This window comes from Acomys minous (assembly GCF_964271855.1).
Source record: "Acomys minous genome assembly, chromosome: 18".
Lineage (NCBI taxonomy): Eukaryota > Metazoa > Chordata > Mammalia > Rodentia > Muridae > Acomys > Acomys minous.
This window is the reverse complement of record NC_140501.1, coordinates 34,185,822-34,213,579: the sequence shown is the minus strand read 5'-3', so window position 1 is coordinate 34,213,579 and position 27,758 is coordinate 34,185,822. Positions and strand designations below refer to the sequence as shown.

The following is a 27,758-nucleotide window of genomic DNA, read 5'->3' as shown; positions in this document are numbered from 1 at the left end:
CATACTTCTGCTTTATAGATTTTAGGTGGGGTGTGCGTATGTATGTAGCAGGTCACAATTATCATAACGTGCTAAGCCTTCTGAACATGCGCTGCCACCACAGACAAGTCAGTGAGGGTGTTCTTTAGATTCCCCTGATACTTAGAATATGTAGTTCTTAGGGATGCCATTCTAGATACTATTTTTTCTTCTTATTTTATTGTTTATTAAGAAGTATTACTAAGTTATAGACAATTTATCCAAATGACACAATTAAGAAGTTATCTCATTACTGTATATGTTCATTTCTAAGGGAAACTCAATAGAAATACATTTCCAGCAGGTTTTCTACAAAATAAAGCTAAAAATTGATTTCCATAAAACATTTTAAATGAAAATATCCACAGTTAGAGTATCTCTTAAAAAAAAAAGCCAAAACATATTCTTGGAAAGCTTGCTATATCATTTTACATATATAGTTTCAAGTGAAAAAAATTGTGATGTCAGGAGCGGTGGGTGGTTCAGGCCTTTAATCCCAGCATTCAGGAGGCTGGGGCGGGTGGATCTCTGTAAGTTCGAGGCCAGCCTGTTCTATAAATTGAGTCCAGGGCAGCCAGGGCTACACAGAGAAACCCTGTCTGGAGAAAGTGTGTGTGTGTGTGTGTGTGTGTGTGTATTTAGAAAACACTTTGCACACTAGTCACATGACATGAAGAAATCAAGTCAGAACTAACCAGGAAACTTCCTCCCTGTGGACTAGCTCCCCTAGTACTGAAAACCCGTGTGCAAGCTAGTTCAGGGGGAAGTCATCGGCTGTCTTCCCAGCTGTGACCCCGATGAAGTGCAATAGTGACGAGCAGGGCAAGATCGGTCCATGGATGCAACAGTGGCAAAGCATAGTGAGGGGTACCCAACCACTTTCTGGTTGGATTTAAGGTTCTTTCCATAGGAAGAAACAAACTGATATTGAAAATATGGCCAAAACCCATGCTTGTGAGCTCACAGTACTCAGGGGTGAACCTCCTCCTACTGTTATATTATTAAATGGACACAGAATCAAATTGCCCTTTAAATTCTTATCTTTTTATCCATAGATTAATGCAGCTCTCAGACCTCATCAAGGGAGTTTCTTTGTGCGATAGATGGCAGCTAACCCAGAAACTAACAACTGGCCAATGGACAGAGAACAAATGATGATGGAGTCCTCAGCCAAAAATGGAACACGGATATCACATTCCCTCCTAAAGATTCAGGGGCCACTGAAGGAGAGAGGGAGGAAACACTGTAAGAGCCAGAGGTTAGGGAGCACTGGAAAAACTGTTTTCTGGACATGATGGGACAATGTCCTCATGAACACACAGAGGCTGGGGCTGCCTGCCTAAGACGAAGACAGTCTATATTCCAGCACGGAATGAGAAAGGATTCCCGAACCTTTGCCCTTAACTGAGAAACTATAGGGAGCTGATGTATTTTGAAGGAGAAATGATCAGTTTTCTTTAGGTGTTTGGCTCTTAGTAGGTCAACCACACTCCAGTGGATTGTCCCATATCCACAAATGGAAGTTGACAGGTTATTGACTTAAAAAAGGGTTGACAAGAAGTCAGGGTGAGGGAGGCTAGAGAGGTGAGATGGATCTAGGAGTAAAGGCAGGAGTTAGGGGTGAATGTAATTAAAATACATTGCATAATATTCTCAAAAATTAATAAGAATATTTAAAAATAATTGAATTATATTTCTAAAAGAAATCCTTGTGGAGAAAATATATTTAACCTTGAAGCATTTTCTATGAATAAAATTTGAAGGGTGATTTCTAAGGTAAGAGGGTTTAATTAAATTTAAGTCTGTACCACTGGTCCTTAGTTGACTTAGAAAAAGAAAATCCCAAGCAACTATCACCCAAGTTTCTCTTTAGGATCACTCTGAACAGGTTCAAGCACGGTTCAGTGAAGGCAAATGTTTATTATTGCAAGCATCAGTAAATGAGCATTACGTTATTCCTTTTTTTTTTCCTTCCTAATCACGACCTTCCTATCACAGTGCTCAAGGAAGTGAGTCCCACTCGGGGTGTGGCTGAGAGAAAACATATATCCGTGTCTGCCTCACACCAGAACCTCTCTACATTAGATACCCGTGCATGGTTAGTACAGCAACAAAACTGCTGCCACATCTCCTCCTCCTGCATTGCCCCAGAGACCCCCTGTGCGTCCAACCTGCTTGGACAGCCAGGAATTCAGGGTACAGTTGATTTAGACTGGAATTCACCATGATGGAGTTGGTGACCCTAAACTTTCTAGGAGAAACTGTTTAAGTTTCTCCTACTACTCGATAATAAAGCTCAATTTGTTTGTATTCTTCAGACTCAGTAATTAAAGTTACATACAGAGGGTAGATATCTAATTTCTTTGCCCTGCATAAACTCACATTCTCATCACGTGGCTCAGTAGTGGAAGCAATAAATAATATGTGTTGTTTATAATTAAGTAAGTGTTATTCTTGTATAACAGAATACAGTGGATGAGAGAGACACGTATGAAAGCTGGTCTGATTCAGCAACCACCACCCCAAGATGAGCCAGAAAACAATAAAAAATTACTTTCTCTTCCCTCTTCTGTATCATCTCATATCAGAAGTTCAAGTTTATGAATTACTGAATTGTTGAGTAATTTGCCCCTTTAAATTGTCTAACTGTGCCTCTGAGGAGTCATGTCACTTCCTCTTCATGTCAATGTCACGCATGGCTGAGTTGCCACAATCCGCCTCGGCCACTGGAGCTCAAGCCATTCAGAGCCATCAAATCAATTATAACAGGCGCTGCTGTCTTACACCGACACCAAGTGATTGATAACAAAACCTGCCTGCTTTCACTTCTCATCTGACAGCAACAACCCACCCCTGGCCGCTCGCACAGGCATTCGTCATAAATCAATATCAATTCTACTACGCCGAAAGGTGCTGGGCTCTCACACCAGCTGCTCTCTGTTTCCAAAATTAAAATGTATATATTAGGATTAAATGTCAAGGGGTTACTTTCTAAATTGTCTAATATTACTTGTCGGCAATGTAATAAGATATTCACTTCAAATAAGAATTTAGAACACAGAGTTTGACTAATTTTTAAAATCAGTTTAAATTATATTCTACTTCAAAAGTGAATCGCTACAATTTTAAAAGAAAAAGTTTATATTCAGTAATTATATACATGACAAAAGTGATATTTTATTGCAGTTCACTTCAGATTATATGTAATATTTTTGATTGAATATTTAAAACTATTTAAATAAAAACAAAGAGTTCTTGGGTACAATTCAGCGGTTTAATTACAAAAATTAAGAAATTAAGTGTATTATCAACTAGCAGTGAATACTAAATACTACGTGCATATACAAGACTGTACTTTGTAGATACAAAAATATAAAGATTTCAGCACATTTACTTATAGACTGTAACCAGTACTTTTAGAACATTTTGTTCTCTGAACCCAAAAACCCCTACTTTGCTATTTGTAAGAAAGCAACATGATTTAATCCAAGAATTTTAGAATACTGTGAAAGTTGGTCAATACATTAGTATGCGATTTTCAACATCTAAAATACTTATTAAGTATGTAGATACTTGACATATTAGGTAGTATGTTACTTGAAATGGGAATGAGTCTAGTAGTTACTTTGAATAAAAAAGTGGAAGATAATGTAATCTACATTATAATAATACTATATATATTCCACGTGTATTTATCTAGAATTCATCATTTACTAAGAAATTAATGTAGGTTCTATGCTACATTACGATAAGACACAGGAAAAAATACTAGTATCAAGACTATAGGTAAATAAACTAAGTGTAGAACCAAGGAGGTTATATCCCCTACTGTATGTCGAGACATACAGCACAGATCTATCTTTTCTTTTTCTTTTTTCTCCTCTCTCTCTTCCCCCCCCCCGCCTTTCTCTTTCTCTTTCATTTAAAATTTTTCGAGACAGGGTTTCTCTGTGTAACAGCCCTGGACTCCATTTGTAGACCAGGCTGGTCTGGAATTCACAGTGATCCACCTGCCTCCGCCTCTGCCTCTGGAGTGCTGGGATTAAAGGCGTGTGCCACCATGCCCCACTCAGATCTATCTTTTCGAACTCCAGCCATGTGTGAACTATACAAACACTATGTATTTTGGTGTTATAAACTATTCTCGTAATTTTGCCTTTTTCTCACCTATGAAAATGGATTTGCCTCAAAAACAGTGCTTTTAGTTCTACATAAATAAATTAGCTCTAAATAAATTAGTCAAAATAAACATTCCTGCCCTGACAGTGATTCTTTAGATCAAGTGAGTACACATCTGTTCTAGAGATAGCTCCAGTAGTGCTTCTCAACTGTCTAATGCTGAGGCCTTTTAACGTGGCTCCTCAGGTTGTGGGGACCCCAACCATACCGACATCCTAGATGCTATCTCAGAACTGTCATTTCGCTACTACTATGAATCATAATGTAAATATCTGCTTTGTGGGATATCTGATATGCCACCCCTGTGAAAGGGTCATTCGACCCTGATAGGGGTTGTGACCCACAGGTCACTGAGCTACAGAGTCCCTTAAGAGTCAGCATGACCATTTCCCTCATAGCTCTGTGTGTACCACTTTTGTGCACATACCATGTGTCTCTAAAAACTAGACTCTGTGTGCTCCTAATGGTTTTCTCACTTTCAGGAGGCCTTTCTTTCCCATTATTTTAAAGAGTAAAGCCATACAACTGCATGTATTAGGGCTATCCTTGTATTGACATTTAAGCTCCTTTCTGACCGGCCTCTCAGCCTCTCCTGATCATTCTCTGAAGAACTATTCCTTGTGCTTAAATCCAAAGTAGCAAAATTAACAACTGTTAGTAGAGGGATTAGTAAAGGGATTTGAAAGTTTGAATTTGCATAGAGTTAAGAATGTGATTCTGTAGAATAATGTGCCGTAGAAAATAAACGAAACACATTCCATCTACTGAATTGCAATGTGAGCCCTGAACGTATTTGGCATCCTAATGCTGAACTGTGGAATGCTTCGTGATTTAGTAGAAAAACTGCACCACAAACAAAAGTGAGGGCTTCCTTATTCCATATGTGCAGTGTGAGCAGGTCACTCAGCTCTCCTGCATGTTCACGTTACCATGTTAGTCAGGACCATGAATATCAACACGTGCCGTCACAGTGCTGATCTCAGTATCAAGGATGGTGACACCCATAACAGGGGCAACCGAATGTCTGTGGCTGTGCATGCCAGTCTAACAATTACTCTGAGCAAGACATTTAGAAAAAATTACTTTAAGTCGACTATAATTCATGCATCTATAGAAGCCTATGAAGCATGTTTATTTTATGGCTCTTAAAAATGAAGAAACTGAGGCATGAAGTGAGCAAATATCAAAAGTGAATGAGAAATAAATTATCATCTTAGCAAAAGGAAAGTTCTGTGGTCATTAGGCTTGAACACAAAAAACCCTGTGCCTTCACAAGTTTTACTAAATATTACCACTATCCATATGGACACTCTGAGGGGAAAAGAGATGACCCAGAGCCAGGGAAATATATCAAGAAAGTCTTTGTTTTAGGCCATACTCTCATTAGCCGCCATTTCAATCCTTCTTCATTGTTTTCAGCAAATCAGAGCTAAGTAGTGTTATCTAAAATGGTCAGCCTATAAATAAAGAACAGCAAAGATGGGGCTAAGGGAAAAGAAAGCATTAGTACAGATTAAGACACTGCTTACACATTTACTTTTACTTTTTCATATTATGCTGAAATTGAGTAATTTTAACAATTCCCCCTTTCATGACATTCGTTCAATTCGGCAAGGAAAAGAAATGAGAGATTTGTAGGTGGCCATTTTCAAAGAGACTATTACATCTCCAACAGTAATATACTTGAATGCAGAACGAAGACACCGTATTTTTAAAAATTGAAGGCATTACATGTACATTCAAAAAATATGGATTATACAAAGGACTTGGAATGGCTCCATGATGGCCAAACAGTAGAATCTGCAGAAAGAGTGAAGAGAGGCGCTTGGGAAGGCATTTAGAGCATCATGTCTTTAAGCAATGGGAACTGATACAGAATGAAAATATTGTGGCTCAGGAGAATCTCATCAGAAGTGCGGGTAGAATGGTAAGCAAATGAAGAGAGAAAACTGAAAGGAGAGAGTTACAATTTATCAGGGCAGTACGATGTGGGATGAAACTAAGGCAGCAGGATTCACAGCCAGAGATGGACAGATTTGTGTGGCTCTGAGGAGACAGAATGTACTGAATGCGGGGAGGAATGTGGTATGTAGGTAGTAGCCGGAAGCCTGCAGCTTGGAATGCAGGGAAGGACAAGGTGTGGGGCTGACTTGCGCACCAAGGGAGGTGTTTTCCACAAATGGGTGGAAACAAAAGAGTAGGCTGGGATGGAGTTGAATAATAGGGATCAAGACACTGGTGCTTTGGGGAGATCTTTGGAGTGGATGAGACAGGGCCACGGAAAGTGTGCTCTGACCCTGTCCCAGCTCTGATAGGTATGTGTTCATGACAGCTCACGTAAAGGAAGAACAGAGGAAGTTTGAAGGTCTATTTTCTGAACAGTTAAGAGAAAAGGTGGCCTATTATTTTCTTAAATAATAGCCATTCAAGATATCCTGAGAAAAAGGCTTCTTCTAGCTGTTGGAATCTAACAAGTACCCCATTCAGAGTTATATGGGGATACTTGGGGAATTAATGCGATATTTGTAAAGCATTTTCATTTCCTTTAAAGTTTTTATTTATAATCCATTTACATATATTTAAATGCAGTTAGAAAAGCACATTTAAATTCCATTTCCCTTGAATTGCCAAGGGACAGCAACAGGGAAAATTAAAAAAAAAAAAAAAAAAAAGAACATTGTAACAGGAAAAAAATTCTTATGCATCCCACAGGCATCGCTATCACTTTCCTGTCTCCACACACACACACACACACACACACACACACACACACACACACACACACACACACACACACGTTCAGGCACACAGAGACACACTTTACTGAAGCTGTCCAAATATACTTTTATGATGGGTTGAGGCCAAAAGTTTCTCCCCTCTGGTAAAACTCTAAACTGCTAAAACTGTATGGGTGCCAGTCATATACGATGTGCTCATTTTATGGAAACACATTGTGCATCTTCTCATGCATGCAACTCTTTCTATCAATTGTAGTAACAACCAACTTTTAGCAATGTCAGTAAGTCTTAAACTAGACGATAGCATAATTGGCCAGATGGTATCAGTTAGTGCTCTGAAAGAACTGTGATCTAGGGACAGCAGGCTTTATGAATAGAGAGAATAGCCACACCAAGACCCCTTAGCACCATCTATCTTCTAGACACTTGGTTAATCGAAGGAATCAGAGATGAAGGACACAGCTTAGTAGGAGACATGACTAACCAACAAGCTACCACATTTTGAAGAGGCACAGAGCAGCAACAGCCCTTTTTGGCCAGAAGCAAGGCAGATACAGAGTCCGGAAGGTGTCATCTAAAAGGCAGCTTTGCACCTGAATATGTCCGGGACAGTGGAGAGACCACAGCCACAAGACTGACTGAAATGGGAGAAATGGCTCAAGTAAAGCCCACAAGGAACTCATAAGGCTGGCACCCTGTCTGTTCCGGGATGGTTTGTTTATATGGCTGCTTTCATAGGCACTGACAACATTGGCTAGCCAGGAAGAAAGGATGTTAAAATGTAGCTATTTCTTTGCCTTTCTTTTTTTTTTTTAATTAATATCTTTATAGCAGAGCTAGAGGTTTGTCACAAAAGCTATGAAAGTTGAAAGATAAAGCAAAACAGAAAAGCTATGGGACCAACACAGCACAGCCGAGGCCAAAAGTACTTGAACTGTGATTGCTGAATTGTGGAATTGAGGGCTTAATATCTTTCAGAAACCAAATTCTACATATTTAGCATTCTCTTCTGTTATATCTGGAGGTCATTATTTGCAAAAGGGGGTGTGAAGCGATGCTTCAGAGGAGAAGTCAGGGATTTTCTGTTCTTTCATGATCTTGGCAGGGAAACGATGTCTAGTGGCTTTAGAGACAGACGCTCTTGGGTAACTGAGAACTAGCTGCAAGGCAATGGTGACCATAATCCAAGCAGAGGTGAGGTAAAACAATGCAGCGTGTGCGTGCTCACATACACACACACACACATACACCGAGCAATGCAGCCTTTGCAGATAACCAACAGTATGCTGCTGCTGCTGCTGCTGCTACTACGACAGCACAGGAGGCTGTCGGAGAAAGTCGTCCAGCAAGGTTGTTCCTCTCAGAGCTGGAAACTAGTTCTAACAAAGTGATACAGGTGAGTCTAAATGAGCAATTCATAGCAGGCATGACTAAGAACTGTTTCTCAGTATTTTATCAAATGACATTTCCTTTCATTGTTTATCAGTTTTCAATGGTGGAATTGTGTTTTAAGCTCTAAGCAAGCAGGAAGAATGTTGTTTTAAAAGGGGCATTTCCAGCCACTAGCTCTTGGAATTTTTGCCTTCTGGTACATTCTTGCTTTTTGCCTTCTGGTACATTCTTTAAAAACGTATACTCAGTAGACAGTAATTCTGTCCATGTTATATATTACTTTTCTTCCCTTTAAATCCATTAAGTCAAGAAGACACTAGCAATTTAGCATCATTTTTTATTGTATGTATCTTTTACTTTGAAATAGTTTCAATAGTTTCTTTGTTAGAGAAAAACAAAATGTCAAATAAAGACTACTTCCCCCCCTCTCTCATACATACATACATACACACACACTCATGTTTTGCCTGTCTTTTAAAATCCCTACAACTATTAAGATTTAAAGCCATGTTTATGTTAAAACTTGATGCTAAAAGGTGAGAAATTATATCCCAAATCCTCTTTTTCTTAACAAGGGAATCTTAGCTTTATAGTTAGATCATGAAAAAAAATTCAAAACAATTCTTACCCAACACTTCCATGAGTTCGGATTCAGTACTTATGGAGTGACATGCATTAAAGCAAATTTTAAAGGTAACTAATGGCTATGCTCATATAAACTCAAACAATAACAACAACAATAATGATGGAAGAAGAGGAGAAAGAGGAGGAGGAAAGAAGACTAGGAGGAGGAGGAAGAGGAGGAGCAGCTATGGCCACCAGGGGGGCATGTAATTAGGAAGGCTCAGAACCACCAACAGAGAATTCCTCAATTAGGTAAGTTATAATTTAAGTAGTGGTTTATCTTCATGTAGTAACTGGCAAGGAGAAAAATGAATTTATTCTTTAAAAGCAAACAACTGAACTACCATCATCCAAAAGTTATAAAGTCATACTGAGATGCCAAAAAAAATATTTAATTAGTAGTTGGAAACTATTCATTTTTGTCTAATTTACTTAGGAACAAATTACTTAATATTGGACAAATCAGAAATAGTTCAGATAAAATTTTAAGCTGTGAAATTTGACATACTTATCTGAAACAATGAGAAAACGACTGAAACAAAAATTAAAACAGCGAAACGAAAAATATTCCAAACAAATAAAGGAATACTACCAGGTTGTCAACTACCAGTATGTGGGGATAAGTTATCAACATAGCTACACACACACACACACACACACACACACACACACACACACACACACACAAACACACACACACGCACGCACACACACACACACGGGATAGTTTCCCTAGTGAAGTCTGACTATGATATAAGTGAAGAAACACTAGCCCTTTCTGTAAATGTTCCCTTTGGTAGGTGGGTGTTTAAAGCAGGCTGTGTCCACCTGCTAGAACAGTCCACCAGGATGACAGGAGGATCATCATTCCATTCTCCACATTTTCTTTACTTAAAAGGATAAGGAAATACGTTTGCTTGAATGGCAGCTAAAACAGATTTTTAAAAATTCAGATCTTCCAATCTCTTATTCTCCCAGCCCAGTGGTACTTCAGAGTGATCTAACTTTGGCTATGGGGACTTAAATTAGAAGTCGAGAGAAAGAGAGACACCGACCCTTACCATCAGGCTCCTGAGCTATGTTCTAAGTCCACACATCATCCCCTCAGGAAGGCAAAGTACGTACATTCCAATGTTATCTTAGGAGTTTCTTTCTGTTGGAGCCTGATGAGACAGATTCCTACATAGGCGAAGAAAAGCATTTTAGCTCCTGAGTTTTCTTTCTGCCCAGGATAAGAAGCCTGAACTAAGACCCACAGCCAGGCATTAGGCGGAGAGAGAACTCAGGTTTGTGGTCTCCATCAGGTCTCTCCCCTTGGAGTGTGAGGGAACACAGAGGAAGAGAAGGAAACTGTGGGAGCTGGACGGTTCAAGGGCACTGCAAGAAGACAGCGTGTGAAATCAACTGAGTAGGGTTCATGGGGGTTCATCGAGACTGAACTGGCAATAATGAAGCCTCCATCGGTCTGTTGCTAGGTTCTCTATGTGTTATGGTTGTTGGCTTGGGGTTTTGAGGTTACTCCTGACAGTGGGAAGTACAGTTGTCTCTTACTGTATCGCCTGCTCTTGGGACATTTTCCCTCCTACTGGGATGCCTCGCACAGCCTTGTTGTGAGGGTCTGTGTCTGGTCTTCTGTGTCTTGCTGTTCCATGTATGGTTGATGTTCCTGGAAGGCCTGCTCTTTTCTGGAGGGAGAAAGGAAATGGGGGTAGAGCTGGGGGAGGGGACGTGTGGGGAACTGGGAGGAGTGGAGGGTGGAGAAGCTGTGGTCAGGATGTATTGTAAACAAAAACAAAAACAGAAGCTCATGTCTTCCACTATACATTATTAGAGAATGTTGCTGTATTTTAACTATTGTGCCTGATAGAAACTAACAGGATACACTGCTGCACAGTTCTGCAGTGCAGGCTCTGGAACACAGCAGTGGCGACAGTGCTATCCCCCTAATAAAGTTGCTAGGAGTTTCACTTCCCCTGTGGCATTTCACTGTCATCTCCTCATATGTCTCCTCATATTCAAGTTTCAGGTCTTTCATCTATCCGGATATAAGGGCAAGGACTTTATCTGAGCAAGAGTGGGCTACCATGGCTAGGCTGTGCTGTGAGTCTGCGCAGCCAGGAGTCATCTGGTGTACTGTTAAGTTTTGTCTAACACACATTCTCTCCGCCGAGGATGCGTGGGAATTCTAAGCTTCATTTGTTCATGATGCTGAGCATTAGGTCAGTAGGCCAACAGCTACATGTGATAAACAGCATCTACATCCGATGTACCAACAAAGGCATGAAGAATCTTCTTCACATTCTGGAGTTGTTTTCATGTGTCATGCTGAGCACTCAGTGTTTAGAAGTACACATATCTTAAGTAGATGATTTAATAAAATAAGCATTTATCCTACAGAGATTAATGTACATCTAAATATTTACATACATGTTTTATAAAGAAGTAAATTTTAAAATAGTGCCTGTTGTATCGTCTACAAGAATTTTTTTTCCTCACAACACTTGGAATGAAGAATATACACATCTCAGAATTTGCAACAAGTGCATTTCAAGCATTTCCCCACAGAATTGATGGAATGGTTTCTATTTTTATGGATGAATGAAGCTAACTGGCTTCATGTTACAAGTACACAAATAATTTATTAGTATAGCCATCATCAAAGGCCAATTTCTTTAGAGGCCCAAAATTTTATGCTGGTAGTCATTTCTCTACAAGAGCAGGATGGATCACTAAAAATATTATCATGGGATTTTTTTTTTTCCAGAAAAAGAAAAAAAAATCACATTTAGGCTTTCTTCCCTTGTGCTCCATTTTATCTTTATTTATGATAGGGTAATTGTCATTCCAATTTTGTCTGAAGAGAAACAAACATTAAGCTGATAGTAAAAATTGGCTTGATGTAACAGGCGTACAGTACTAGTTCTATTGGATTCTAATGGGAGTTTAGGCAGGATGTACCACCAGTCTGCTCAATTACAGGGCAGATAGATTACACTTGTGCCTTAGAAGCTACCTCAAAAGTTATTACTGTGTTTACACAGTATCTGGTAAAGGAAAACTTAAAAATCCTAGGAACTAACCATTTTTATGGGTCAATACAACTTTAAAGGGAAGATATAATAGGATAATCATAGCTGACATTATTTCTTTACAATGATGATCATTTTTTTCTTCCTCAAGTACCTGTAGCAATTACGTTGCATGATGAATTACCACTTGCCAGGTTTAAGCATATTTTCTCAAACTGAGGTAACTTGAAAGACCAAGCAATGAGTAGGCATCACTAGATCTTTTATTTTTCAAAAGAAGGGTGTTCTCATTTCTGCTGATTTTCAGTTTCAGCTCATTCCTGGCAGTTAAATAGTAAGTCTCTAAAAGTAAGGGTTTATACAGAGAGGAGTTCCCAGTACAAGCGGAATCTAATACCTATGTGAATCAGACTAGGTTGGTTCTGACCAGAGGAATATTTTTACCTTAGGCCACAGTAACGCAGTTTCAGATGGCGATAAGAATAGCCATTGATCTCTCCTATAGCCTCTGGGCATTCTGATATTGAACGTAGGCCTGGATAAACAGTTAGGTTTTACGCAGCACCTACCTCTGAGGGACTAATGTCAAATTAATCTTCATGTCATCAGTACCTTCGCAACAGGTCTTAAACAGTCTTCTCTCTCCCTCTAAGTCCCAGATCAACAGTTGTCAGGGCCTGAGTCAAGCTGTGCTTCTGCCCACATAGTGGCACTGTCAGCACTGTCGGCTGCTCAAATGATTTTTTAAGCAGAGCAGCCGGTTGCCTTCAGCAGCAATGCTTTTGGGGGCACTCCGTGCTGTTCACCCAGAGTCTCTGGCTGCTCTACAACTGTGCTAGTTAAGGGATCGACAGAAGGAACAACAAATGGTTACAATTAGCATTCACCCTGCTCCCGCAAAAGAATTTCATTGCCATGGCAACAGGAGTTGCCCAGACAACACAGGCCTTTGGCTTAGCACAGTGTACAGGATCCATATCCATGGATCAGGCTCTTGCTTCATGGCACAGAGATCTCTGCCATCATACTTAAGTGTAATTAACAAGAACTGATTTCTTAATTTGCAGAGCTCACCAAGGTACTGGCCGCTAACCGCCTGGAAGCAGAATATTATCGATTTATTGTTTGGAAATTTCACAGAATAATTAATGAATGATTAAATTAGATCCTGCTCACACTATCTTCTATTTCTAACCATCATAAGAGGCAGCCAACACTGTTTTTGTTGTCCCACTGCTGCTTACAAATGCCTTCTCCTTCCACCAGTCCCATGATACAAACGTGTGTAACCTGACTAATTAATATGTACTTCCTTACATTAACCGCATTCCAAGAGGCTGTAGTTGAAGCAAGAAGGAACAATGTATCCAGGCGACTGAAAGTAAGAGCTACAATATCGAGGTCTTGGAAATCATGTAACATCAAATAGGAGGAGAGCTATCATACTCTTTTTTGAAGTAAACTTTCAAAGTAGAGGAGTGAAAAGTCCTTGAAATCCATCTAGTAGTAACAGTATAAGTAAGATGAACAAAGTCATATAAGTGGTATAAAAGTGGCTTGCCTTGGCTGTTATCACCTGCCTCTGCAGCCCAGCTGCCCGTCTATGCGGATCAGTTCTCTCACAGGCGTGTGTACCAGTTAAGGATCCCACCCAGAAGCATTCTTAAGGAACCAAGGGAGAGGATCTGCCTCACAAAAGAGAACAAGGCACATGCCAGTTATTTTTCTGAAGTCTGTAAAACTTAGCTCTTTCCTGAATACAGTCTCTTTCTCAGTCAATGTCCCTAAAGTGTCACTAAAAAGAGTTTGCATATACCGAGTGCAGCATAGTGCTTCACATGGCTTGGCTTAGCCCTTATAAATCTGATAAAAGGCAGGCATAATTTATGTCCCCTGACAGATGAGGAAACTGAGGTGCAGAGCGAGCCAGGATCCGTGATCACCAAGCAGCAAAGCTGGAATTCCAAGGCAAGTCAGCTGTGTAAGGCGCTGCTTCTCTGATGCCGCATCAAGTGGTGCTGTACTTCTGCAGCTCCAGTCTCTGTTTAGAACTCAAGTACAAACTTTATAATGGGGAAAAAAAAAATCTAAATGGGAAAAGGCAAGGTATCCAAAAGCATAATGATGCTAACTTGATCCTTCAAATTTCTTCAGTGTTTATCTAGGGATGCGGGTGAGTAGGGATGGAAAAGAGAAACCTTCAGAACATGTTAGTTTTGATGTGGTTCAGAACGCCTGGAAGCATACATGCAAACAGAAGTCTGCATTTATTAAGCATTTGCTTGGCACTTGCTTTCGTGATTTCCAGATTATGTTAAAAAGCATTCACTTTACTAGTGGTGAGTACCTGCAAATGAAAGCTACAGATATTTGTCTGGCAGAAATGAGTCTCTGTTTCAGTGCTATCTAGACAGCGCAGATCACACTGTCTTACTATTTCCTGGCTTGAAGACAAAGGTAGAAATAATTGCAGGGTTAAAAACATCTTAAAACTGCAAATAGACCCATTAACACACTTAGATTACTTTTGGTTCAATCTACAGGTGAAGTGCAAATACTTGAATTCCTGGTAAGTCCAATATGTGATATTTCTATTCTCAAAAGAGCTGGCTATTACATACACAGTTTTAGCTTGTTTTATAAATTGAAAAACTTTGTGCAAGATGGAAAACAAAGTTTCTTATGACTCCAAAAATGCTAACCTACCACAATACCAAAAAATGCCAAATTTTCATAATGTTATTTGGGATCTTAAGTTAGATTATGAGGAATTAAAAAAAATCTTTCTTAGCATGTTTGAGCAGTGGGTGTACTGAGAATTTAGACAGAAAAAGCAAAGTATAAAATGCGAGCAAAGCAATGCAAACATCTTTCCACAACACTGCCTGCCTGATGCCTAGTATTTTGATCATAATGAACCTTGTCATTTGTAATGAAATAAACAGAGTTAAGCAACTGCGCACAAACAAACTCCAGAACAGTTGTGTCTGCTATCCAATGTGTTATGAGCACACTTCTCCTGTGCTTATGGACGTTTCAGGATAATAGAAGCGGAATTATAAAAGTGTCCATGATAGCATCAAGATCAAATAAAATAATCTGAAAGTGTTCTCAAAAGCAGAATGCTATGAAAATGGGTTTTACCCTAAAAAAGAAAAAAAAAAAACCTTGCCAGCTCTTATGGGCTCAAAAAGATCACTCTTGGTATTCACTTATTTTAAATAAACCCAAGAAGAAAGGAGGATAAAGGATACAAATTACACAGATTTCTAGCTCTACTTACAGAAGCCTATGCAAGGGAACACGCCAGCCTTTGTGTTTACAGATCTTCATATATATATATATATATATATTTTTTTTTTTTTTAGCTATTTGACTAATTCAAGTATATGCTAAACTGGTGTTTCCTATTTCTCCTATAGCTCAGAAAGGGGCCATCGCTAATGCCTTCTTCCTGTCCTCTTGCCTTTGAATGGAAGCTTGTGGTTATACTTAGAGGTGGGCGATTTTTGAAGCTTTTTTTTTTTTTTAAGCTCAATCTCTGTCATTTGGCATCTTCATGGCCTTTCTAAGCTTTTGGGTTCAGCAGTGTAGATGCGGCACCTAGTAGGGCCCGGTGTGGTCAGTGGTCCAGTGTTACTCTTAAAAGCTCATCAGAAACAGACTCAGCTACGCTGGTTCTACCACTTAGGAGTTATCAACTGCAGATACAAATTCAGTGGTTGAATAGTCTCTGCTACTTTAATAGCTACAGTTATTTGGAAAGCCCCATTTTCATAGTAAATAAAACTTATGGAGATTCACCACCACTTTGCATTTAGAAACACAAACTCTAACTTACATAAAGGTTCTGGGTTGGCAGGTCTGAGGACAATTATTCCATGTCTCTTGTAGTATTGCCACTATGTTAAAACAACTCCCCAAATATATTTTCCTATCAGCTCTTCAATTACTATTCATATGAACTCTTAGTATGTGCTATGTCCTACTGAGGTTACATGCATGCACTAATTTTAACCTTGTTTTTTTTTAAATATTAAAGCTGAACTAATTATAGTTCCATATCACAGATCACAGGACAGAGCATGAGAAACAAACAACCTCTTTAAGGCTGTTCACGTAGGGAAGTGATGGGCTGTACTCTGTGTTCTATTATACACAGCTAAGCACTATATCCAAGTGAGCTATGATCCCTAGTTTTAATTTTTGTAACAAAATGTGTATATACTGTGTTGTGTATGCTATGCATTCTTATTAGAAATAATATGACCTAGAGTTAGATTTAGCCCTCATTTTCAATCATTTAGAAGTTACAGAGAATTTGTTTCAAAATGACACAGCTTCTAAGTACTAAATGTTCATTGATAATGAAGAAAATGTTCATAGTAAGGGTATAGTCAAGACAGCATCATTCACACGGTAGAAATAATTTTCAATAAAATTATAAAATATTAAAACTTAATGAGCACAGTCTCAATTAGGAAAGTGAAAATGTTCTCATTAAACTTGCAGATGATACTTAGTTGGGCAGGGGTTAAATGCTTTAGAGGAAAGAAATCGAATTTAAAATGACCTTGATAGATTAGAGAAATGGTTCATCAAAATCAGGATGAAGTTCAATTAAGAGAGGAACAAAATGGTGAAACAGAACACACAGGAAGCAAAAAGCAGTACACACGTCATGCAGAGAAGGGAGGCTCGGATCATTCCTGGAGAAGGAAGCCACAAATTAAATAATTTCACTACCTGTTGACAATGTGGTGGTTCATTTTCTATACCCTGTCAGTGATATATAAATCTACCAGTACATAAAAAAAATTTGTGAGTTCAAACCCATAGTCTCCAGGCTCTGTCATATACCAGTTAAATCCGAATATGTCCATATTGGTGGGTTTTTTGTTTTTTGTTTTTGTTTTTTTTAAATAAACCTCTCTAGGTCAGAACCCATGTCATGGCTTAGTGGGTAAGGTGTCTGCTGCAAAGACAGATGACCTGAGTTTGTTCACTGAACTCACTCTGCCAACTCCTGAAAGTTTTCAGATCTCCACGTTCAGGCCATGGCACATATACCTGTACAGGCATGTTGTGAGCATGCGCGTGTGCGTGTGCGCGAGCGCACACACACACACACACACACACACACACACACACACACACACACACACACTCCCACACACAAAATGTAAAGCAATGAAATAAAATCACAAAACCTCTCTCGGAAAAGTTTTCTGACATGGACAGGGATCACAAGTATGGGAATACAATCAAATGATTTGTGTGTGGAGTATATGCATTCCTAAGTGCATGTGTGTGAGTAAGCACCCTCGTTGGGATGTGGCTGGAGGCCAGAAGTTGATATCAGGTACATTTAATTATTTTCCAACTTATTTTGAAGAGTTTTTAAGTGAATCCAGAGATAAATAACTGGCGAGGCCAGTGCATCTCAACCTTCCTACTGCTGCAACCCTTTAATACAGTTCCTCATGTTGTGGTACACCCAACCAGAAAATTATTTTTGTTACTTCAAAACTGTATTTTGGTGCCATTATAAATCACATGTAAATATCTGTATTTTCTGATCGTCTTAGGTGACCCCTGTGAAAGAATCATTGGATTCCCCAAAGGACTTGCGGCCCACAGGTTGAGAACCACTGGGCTAGGTGCTCTAGCCAGTGTGCTCCAGGGATCTGCCTGTCTTTGCCAAGATTAGAGATGTATGTGTGTGTATCAGGCTTTACGGTCAGTGCTTGGCATCAAAATGTAGGCGCTCATGCATGTGACCCAAGGACATTATCCACCGAGCCATACTATAATCCCCAAATCAGACACTTTTAACCCATATGAAGATACACACACACACACACACACACACACACACACACCAGAACTGTTACTGTATATAACCATACAACTGGATACATGTTTCACGTACACAAAAAAATTATTTAATAAAAATTCTCATTGATGTGTCAAAATACTCAAAGCAGAAACATGATGATCTAGATTGCCAGTTTTTAAAGCCTGTTTTCCAGAGAAGTACTACTTCAAAGTTATTTAAGATGGACAACTGTCACTCCCTTTACCAGCCTAGTGAACCTGTAGAAATGCATGATCCTTGTATAGTCATTTATGGGTGATTCTTCTGTGCTCTACAGATTGAGAACTGAGGCTTCCAGCTAATCACACAGGCTTCTGCATTTATACAGGGCTTACCTCCTGTGGGAATTTGAAGTCTTGCTAGAAATCAGTGGGGTAATAGGCAAGTTTTGAAAATCAATATATGAAAGCCTTCAATGCTATTTACCAAAAAGATTCATATGTTAATTTTTGTGAAAAAATATACTAAAATCGCGTTTAACATAGTCTGGAAAGCACCCTTAGTTTGCTCGCTTGATTTCTTACTCTCCGACTTGCTGGGTGGCATGCAGTTGACTGAGTACCTACCTAGGTGCATAAAGCTGCTGCTTAATTACCCAGAACCTCTGAGGAGGGAGTGCAAGTCCATCTGTGCTTCCAGCTATGCTCCACAAGGCTTTGGTTCACTTCCTGTTTCCCTCGCCCACCTCCACCCCATCACACTCAGCGTACCCCAAGTTGACAGCATTTATTTTTATTATTATTGGACAAAATATATAAACCAAACTTATTTTTTTTTGGCTGATAACATTGATAGTGACCACAAGTAGTAATGAAAGCAATAATTTACTCTAGTTGATAAGATGAGGAGGTAGTAACATTTAAGTTTCTGACTGTGTTTGTTTTGGAATGGATTACACAGTTTGATGAGAAATATCAAGATTTCTGTCCCCACCTTCATTGCTGGTCCTTTTTGTTTGTTTGTTTGTTTGTTTAATTTCACATTTTATCATTTATAAATAAAGATGGAGACATATTTAATTTCCTAGCTGGCTGAGAACATTTTGTAAGATTGGTAAAAAGTCTGAGTTATCCTGTATGGCATCATCCAACCTGTAGTGTATATTGTTATATAATATTGAAGTTTACAATATGTATAAAACAACATTTTTCCACGGGATAGCTTACTGTTATAAGCATTTTAAAGGCATGCAGAAGTCAAGCTCCAGAACACTTACTCATCCTCATTCTAATACACTATTTAATAGTCAAACATTGTTAAACACAGGATTTGAGGCACTCTGGCAAATACAGATAACTTATATAAGCACGTCTGAATTTTAAAATGCAAGCAAGTGTTTATAAATTAGTTAACAGTAAACTCTGTATCTTCTCCTTTATACTTTCTTCTGGTTTTAAGATAGTCTACTCTTAGCAGATGTTTCTATAACAAGGATACACAAATACATTGCTTTCTAAACAAACTCAATATATACTTTATTTTCATTGGACATACTTCATCACAAGTGACAGCCTACACCAATTTAAGAAGCCTAGAGACTGAATGAGATGTTTCAGGTGCATGCTCAATGTCTGTCATTGAGACACGGTGTTGGTGTCTACAAAACTGATGCTCAAGAACCCTGTAACTATGTTACAGAAAATGAAGACTCTCATGTTTTAAAGTTATGATTTGTGTTGGGCTACACTCATGCTCTGCCTCCAGAGGACTGCCTCAGGCTGGATATGTCTATTAAGTTTTGATTATAAGTGTTAATCAAATATGGATACGCCATCTACAAGAGCATTAAAAAAACCCTCTAAATGTGAAAGAACAGTGTTTTTGTAACCTACTCCTGTATCCTGAGGAAGGAATCTATTAAGAAAAGGACATGCAGATACATAGTCAGCGAGCCACACCCCTTAGCTGTGCTTCCAGAGACTTGGCATTGTAAAGGCTAGTTTAGCGTTTGCTTTATATTAATTATTTCTTAATTTAAAACTACCATAATTAGTACCATTTTGAAAATTTGTTATTGGGAAGAAAATATAAAATTTTGCATGACAAAAGAAGCAAGCACTCATCTGGAGGAAACTAGGATCTGTGTTCTGGATCAGCCCCATGGTATACTAGAAACATATCTCACTAGTACAGATAAAGGATGCTCTTGTTAATGAACCATGCACCTAAAAGAGCTTAAGCAGGAACAAAAGTAATTCAAACTTACTGTAAAATTAAACCCACATATCTTAAGTCAGTTATCTTGACTTTACCTGATTTGTGTTTATGAGCTCCAGGCAGATTCTGAGAGAATACTGTACCACAGCCAAGCAATATTTCTTGATTAACAGCTACTATTCAGTGTAATGACTGTATATCAGATTTAGAGTTAGAAGGCTCAATCTTCACACACTGTTATATAGTAATTTGTTTATTCCTTCCTTCATGTAGACAGTCATATTAATTCACTAAAGAAATGTTTCCTGCTCTCTTACCACAGCACAGTTAGCCTTTCTAGAAATAGTCTTGAAGAGTCAACGTGCAGCCAGAGAAGCATGAGGCTAGCTATGATATGACTGCTCTTATAGTAGCAGAAGGAAAAAACAGCAAACAGGTGAACCGAGGGGGCTTTAATAGAACAGGATAGGCAAGCGGGGGATTGTATAGCTTACTTGCTTTTTAATGTGTAACAGGGTAAACTGACCATTCTTAAGCCCCTCATGGAAGTATTGTATGTGGAGTATAATATTAACATAAAGTGACAGAGAAACTTTCTTTTATCTACATGTTGGCATGCGTATCTCATTGTCAACAGTGGTGCAGAGCCATAGTTTAGCTTAGCGGCAGAGTAATTTGCCAGAAAAATGGGAAGTTGGTACTGCTGTAGAAGCTGGGCAAATGATGAAATGATGTTCATTTCACTCACAAGGTAAACACAGGTCAAAACTACAGTGACATACCCTGCCGGGGAGGCTTCCATCCTCACACACTGCAAGTACATCCTGCTGTAACTTTGGGGGAAACTGGTAGGCTGTATTTACAAATGCTCAATGTCCATAAACCCAGGTAAAAAAGTTATTACACATCTATGTTTATGCCTGAGAGACCAAAGGACACATCTAAAATCGGTGTTCTTAGTAGTAGCATTTGTAATAGCCAAAGGCAAGAAACATAGCTACCAATAAGAAAAAACATCAATAGTTCTATATGGTAGAATACTACACGAAAGAATGAATTGCAACTTCATACAACAACATAGATACACAGCATATTGTTTTATTTATAAAAAGCACAGGCTAAAAGTAGATTATGCTAGCACAGTCAGGTATATTTGGAAAGTGAAACACTGGCTAAGAGGAGCTGGAAGAGCTACTGTAGTTCTATTTTAGTTTTCGATCTGTATGCTGGTTCCATGGTTAAGTCCATTTTACAAACCTTAATCATGTCTCATCCTTAGGAATTATGCACGTTTCCATATGTATGTTTTCTTCATTTAAAGTATATGCACACCATGAGGGAGGAAGCTAGAGACTATATGGAGAATTTAAAGCAAACCAAACATCTGCAAAGCAATCAAATACACACTGCCAAGCCCTCTAGTGACACAGAGGGAGCTTTACTGTGCAAGAATTTGTATACCTGTCTCCCATCACTCATTTGAGAAATAAGATTTAGCATTTCTCGAGTGATGATAACAGGGCTTGGGAAGAGCTTCCTGTAAAATAGATGAGATTATAGGTAGGACTGGAGGTCTGGGTAAAAGGTGAACATGTGACAGTGCCATATGGGACTACAGCGGAGGCAAAACCAAACCTTTTTTTTTTTTTTTTAAAGGAGGGTCTTACTATGTAGCCCTGACTGGCCTGAAACTAGCTATGCCGTCCAGACCTACCTCCAGCTCACAGAGATTCCCCCTGCTTCTGTCTTCTGAGTGTGGAGATTAGAGGCATACAGCACCAAGGCTGCCAAAACCGAACTTTTAGAGCAGAAAAGCTGTGGCTCAGGGGCTTGAAAACTGCCATGGGGGAGAATGCTGATAGCAGGCTATGGAATGTGACCAAAATATAGTAGGTTAAAAAGTTATTCTCAAAGCCCTTTCTGATAATTAAAACAAACAGATGTATAGAAGACAGAGCTCATTTCTAGGAAACATTCCAAGTTTCTACAACAGTCCCTAGACTCACTGACTTCCATTACTTCTCTCCGTTACTCAAGCCGGGTATTTGGACAAGGGGAAGGGAATTGAGATCAGTGGGCAAAGAGAAAGTAGGCTAATAAAATAGAGAGTAGTAGGCTGCGTCCAGCTTGCTATAAGTGAGCAGCAAACAAAAAGTGCTTAAGAAGTGATGACAGCCTTGACACTGACCAGAGAGGAAGTGACTGCCAAAGGCCACAGAGTGGCAACAAGTCTGGCAGAGCTTGCCCCTGCTCTGTAGAGCTAGACCAGATCGTTCCTAATGTGCTGGTCTTCAGTTATTTCTGTTGGCCTATTAAAAGACAAAAGATACAAAGGCAGCTATATCTCTGTAGACACCAATTGCCAAATCATAATCAATTTTAACTGTTTTTTTTTTCTTGATCATTCCTTGTCCTTTAGGATCTGGAGAGGACCAAGGCAAAATGACACTTGGATTAAACAAAACTATCTTCATGGCTTACCAATTACAAATGTAAGAACTCAAGTAGCTCCATGTTAAATTGTGAGTAAAAAGACTGCTAACAGAAAAATGATGATGATAATGATGATGACATTAAATTAGTGATTTTTATATAGTTGTGTCCTTGAGATTGTATAGATCCTGAGTTACTAATTGTCAGATCTAAGCACAATAAGATGGTATTAACTTTTTTTTTTAGTATTAACATTTTGAATGTTAACTCTAAACAGTTTTTAGTAGCTCTTGCTTTACTGTGTGTATATAAATGAGGATTATGCTTTTATTTGCCTAACATATTAGTTTTTCTGCTGCATAAATGCTTTCATGGAAAAAGTATATACATATAACTTAATAGGCCCAGTCATCATATCTCAAGATGAAAACATTGTCCGAATCTTTGAACCTTGAACTTGCTACATCAGACCAGATGAGTAGCAAATGGGGGATGCTCTCTTGCTTTCTTTAGCATTTTCGATGCTTTTCCTTTTCCTATTCCTGTAGAAACTGGGAATAAGGCAGCTCCTTTGACTAATTAGCCCAAAGAGGTTTGACTAATAGGAGAAGATTACAGGCATAATTACTTAAATGATCATGTACATAGCACTTAATGATCATTATCATTTATTCTAATATTATTGCTAATAAATGGTAAAACTGTTTAAGCTAAAATGCTGTCACTTCACACAAGTGCATCATGGCTAACAGTTGTAATTCCTAGTTTACGTGGGAATCGATGAGACATTTTAGCTTTCCTTAATGCATGCCAATGCTTGCTTCAATTTATAGACTTTTAAAAGGGAGACTGTATTTAGTATTTATTCCTTATCTAGAGTATGTAACAAGCAGTCATGCTGCCAATCCCCTCTAAACCACAGCCCTGCTAATACCAGCTATATCCCTGGCTTTCATGAGATCAATGTGATATATGAAAAGTCACTTTGCTCTACAAAAGAGTCAATGAATGTATAACTAGCATCAATGTTTCAAATGCTAATTTCATTCCATTCCCGCGCTCACTAGGATTCAGTGGCTAGAGATTGCCATCAAGTTCTTATGCAGCCCTGGAAGGCTACTTTTGCTCTAAAAGGCAAAACCAGTAAGTAAAGTGGTACTTGAGTTTTCCCTTGGCTCGTTTCTATCATTATTTTCTCTCATATTAAGAGTGACAAGAGAAAAAGAACTCATAAGGATGCTGAAAAATCAATACACACCAAGGTTGGAAGTAAGACTATTTTATATGCAAAAGCATATATATATATATATATATATATATATATATATATATATATATATATATATATATATATATATAGTCTTGAGCAAGAGACACTAGCATTACTGCACTCTTATCATCCCCATCACTCTTCAGGAATGCACTCTGAAGAGCAATTTAGCTTTAGATTGCACACGAATAGTAATATGAAGGCTACTGCTAAAAGGAGGTCTCTTTAAGTTCTTATAGATGACTGGGAAGGAGAAAACAAAGGGAAAATAAAAGAAAACTACAATAGTATCCATTAGGAAGAAGGGAGGCAGATACCTAATGAAAGAAGGTCTGGGCAGTTGCTTTTATCTCCGCTTCTTCCCCTTCAAACAGGGTGTCATGTAGCTTAGGTTGCCTTTGACCTTTCTATGTAGCTGAAGATGGCCTTAGAATTTTGACCCTCTTTCTTCTCCTACATGGTGTTAGGGATGGAACCCAAAGGCTCCCTGCTTGCTAGGCAAGCACTCTACCAACCTAGTCCCCTACACATCAAAAGGGATAGCTCTACTAGCTCACACAGTGAAAGGAAGCAAGAGTTCCTCACAACTTGTGTCTCTCCAGAGTGAAGTGAGAGGGAAAATCTGGGACATCATCTTTACACTTGAATCTCCTTAGTGACCTCTATCATTCCGTGCTGTGTTACCATGTCTATTCTTTCCGATGTTATATACTTTGCTTAAAGTTTAATGTCAGTATCATATGAGTAGTTTATTTTTCAGTTTTTCCTGGTGTCATTGTTGTGATTCCCACAGGGGAAAGTTAAGAGTTTATTACTCTATTTTTTAAAAGTAGGACAGAGGAGAAGACTTCCTAATGAGACTCTAGGTGAGAGAAGTATGGGAGAATGGGGAAATAGAAGGATCCAGAGGGTGCTAGAAACATACAAGTAGAACATTATGATGGGCAGATCTGGGCCCAGGGGTCCTGCTCAAACTATGGCATCAGCCAAGGACAATATGTGCAGTAAACTTCGAACCTCTACCCAGATCTAGCCAATGGACAGGACATTCTCCACAGTTGAGTGAGGAGTGGGGACTGACTTTCACATGCACTCTGGTATCCCATATTTGACTACGTCCCCTGGATGGGGAGGCCTGGTAGCACTCAGAGGAAAGATAGCAGGCTACCAAGAAGAGACTTGATACCCTATGAGCATATACGGGGGGAGGAGGTCCCCTCAGTCACAGTCATAGGGGAGGGGAGTAATGGGAAAATGGGAGGGAGGGAGGAATGGGAGGATACAAGGCATGGGGTAACAATTGAGATGTAATATGAATAAATTAATAATATATATATATATAAAATAATAGTTTTATAGTATGAATGTGTGTGTGTGTGTGTGTGTGTGTGTGTGTGTGTGTGTGTGTGTACTATGCACAAGTATACATGTGTGTTGAAGCCAGAGGATGCTATCGGATGTCTTACTCTAATTGCCCTCCATCATTATTTTTTGAGATAGGGTCTCCCATTGAACCTGAAGCTCATCGATTTTGCTAGGCTGCCTGGCCAAGAGATAAGGGAATCCATTTGCTTCCAAATTCTTCTTTCCCCCTTGTCCCAAGTATTAGAAATACAGGCTCAAGCCACAGCCCAGATTATTAAAAAAAAAAATGCTACTGAGGATTTGAATATTGGTCTTCTTGTTTGTGCTCTGAGTCCTTTAGCTGCTGTAATATTTTTACTTGCAGGTATATATTGTTTGTTTCAGGTAGTTCATATTATTTCATGTATTTAAGCAAGGTACAGAAAATATTTACAGTAAGGAGGATTAGAATGAATCTTATTAGTATACCTGTGAAGTGTACCATTACAATGGTGGTTAAGAACTCACACTGTCAAGTATTTCTTTAAGTGCTTCTCAGTCATTCAATATTGCTCTATTGAGAATTCTGTTTATCTCCTCACCCCATTTTAAAAATTGGATTATTTGGTTTGATGGTGTTTAATTTCTTGAGTTCTTTATAAATTTTGGATATTAGCCCTCAGTCACATGAAAGGCTGGTAAAGATCATTTTCCAATCTGTAGGCTGCTATTTTGTTCTGTTGATAATATCCTTTGCCTTCCAGAAGCTTTGGAGTTTCATGAGGTCCCATTTATTAATTGCTGATCGTAAAGCCTGAGCTGTTGGTGCTCTGTTTAGGAAATTGTCTCCTGTGCAAAGAGTTCAAGGTTCTTCCCCATTTTCTCTTCTAATAGAGTTAGTGTTTCTAGTTTTATGTTGATGTTTTTGATCCATTTGGACTTGAGTTTTGTGAACAGTGATAAATATGGATCTATTTGCATTCTTCTACATGCAGGCACCCGGGAAGACCAGCATCATTTGTTGAAGATGCTTTCTTTTTTCTATTGTATGGTTTTGACTTTACAAAAAACATCAAGTGTGTGTGTAGGTATGTGGGCTTGTTTCTGGGTCTTTGATTAGACTGCATTAATCAACCAGTCTATTTCTATGCCAATACCATGAGGTTTTTATTATTATTGCTCTGTAGTGTAGCTTGAAATACCTCCAGAAGCACCTAAAGAAATGTTCAATGTCCTTAGCCATCAGGGGAATGCAAATCAAAATTACTCTGAGATTTCATCTTAAACGCATCAGAATCTCAAGCGACAATCCACATGCTGGTGAGGATGTGGAAATAGGGCACACTGCTCCATTGCTGCTGAGAGTGCAAACTTGTACAACCACTTTGGAAATCAATCTGGTGCTTTCTGAGAAAATTGGGAATAGTGCTACCTCAAGACCCAGCTATACCACTTCTAGCCATATACCCTAAAGATGTTCCACCATACAACAAGGACATTTGCTCAACTATGTTCATAGCTTTATTTGTAATAGCCAGAAACTGGAAACAACTCAGATACCTTGCAACCGAAGAATGGATTAAAAAAAATATGGTACATTTACACAATGGAATACTACTCAGCTATTAAAAACAAGGAGACCATGCAGTTTGCATCAGGGAGGTATCCCAGACCCAGAAAGACATAGATGGTATGTACTCACTTATAAGTGAATTTTAGCCATATAAATCAATATAACCATACTACAATTCACAGACCCAAAAAAGATAATTAAAAGAGGACCCAATGGAGGATGCTTTAATTTTATGCAGAAGTAGAAATAGAATAGACAGAGGAAGTGGTTAAAGAGAGGGAACATGGTAAGAGAAGAAGCACAGAAGGAAATGAGAGTCAATATCAGATCTGGAGTGAGTGGGGGCAGCAAGAAAGAGGGCTTGCAGCAAGGAAAAAAAAACCTTGGGCAAGGGCTTCTCTGTGACAAGCTGAAGACCTATGAAAGGGTAGGATCTAGGGAGGATATAAGGGTGACTCTAGGTGAGACTCCTAGTAGCAGGAGTCATAGAGACTGAAGGGGACAATTTTAAATTAGATACACTGCCTAGTGGAAGGAGTGAAGAACCAGCTGACCCATGGAAACTACGATCCAGGACTTGTCCTGTCTACAATATGTGCAGGGATGGGGATGGATCAAAGATTGAGGAAGTGTCCAACTTCTTGAGACCCACCTATGGGAGATAGCTAACCCCTTGGCACTACTGGCAGACTTGTACAACCACTTTGGAAATCAATCTGGCGCTTTCTCAAAAAACTGAGAACAGTTCTACCTTAAGTCCCAGCTATACCATTCCCAGGCATATGCCTGAAAGATGTTCCACCATACAACAAGAACACTTGCTCAACTGTATTCACAGCAGATTTATTTGTAATAGCCAAGTGTGTGTTTCTGGGTCTGGGTTACCTCACTCAACATGGTCTTTTCTAATGCCATTCATTTGCCTGCAAATTTCATTAAGTCCTTGTTTTTAATAGTTGAGTAATATTCTATTGTGTATATGTGTCATATTTTCTTTATCCATTCTATAGTTGAGGGGCATCTAGGTTGTTTCCAGACATCTGAAGTAGATGGAGGAAGGGAAATGGACAGGAAGGGGGAACAGAATTGATCAAGTGTGGGGAGGACCGAGGGAAAGAGAACT

General features: G+C 39.0%; 1 protein-coding gene and 1 long non-coding RNA gene across 4 annotated transcripts in view; one reads left to right on the top strand and one right to left on the bottom strand.

The window, feature by feature from the left end:
* DIAPH3 (diaphanous related formin 3) overlaps positions 1-27,758 on the bottom strand; it is a 454,594-nt gene that overhangs the window by 70,441 nt on the left and 356,395 nt on the right. The window lies entirely within an intron of this gene.
* The window catches only part of LOC311589473, a 158,633-nt gene that overhangs the window by 92,759 nt on the left and 38,116 nt on the right, over positions 1-27,758 (top strand). The window contains exon 2 of the long non-coding RNA XR_014776564.1: positions 22,435-22,537. This is a non-coding gene — a long non-coding RNA (uncharacterized lncRNA). The remainder of the gene's footprint in view (positions 1-22,434; positions 22,538-27,758) is intronic.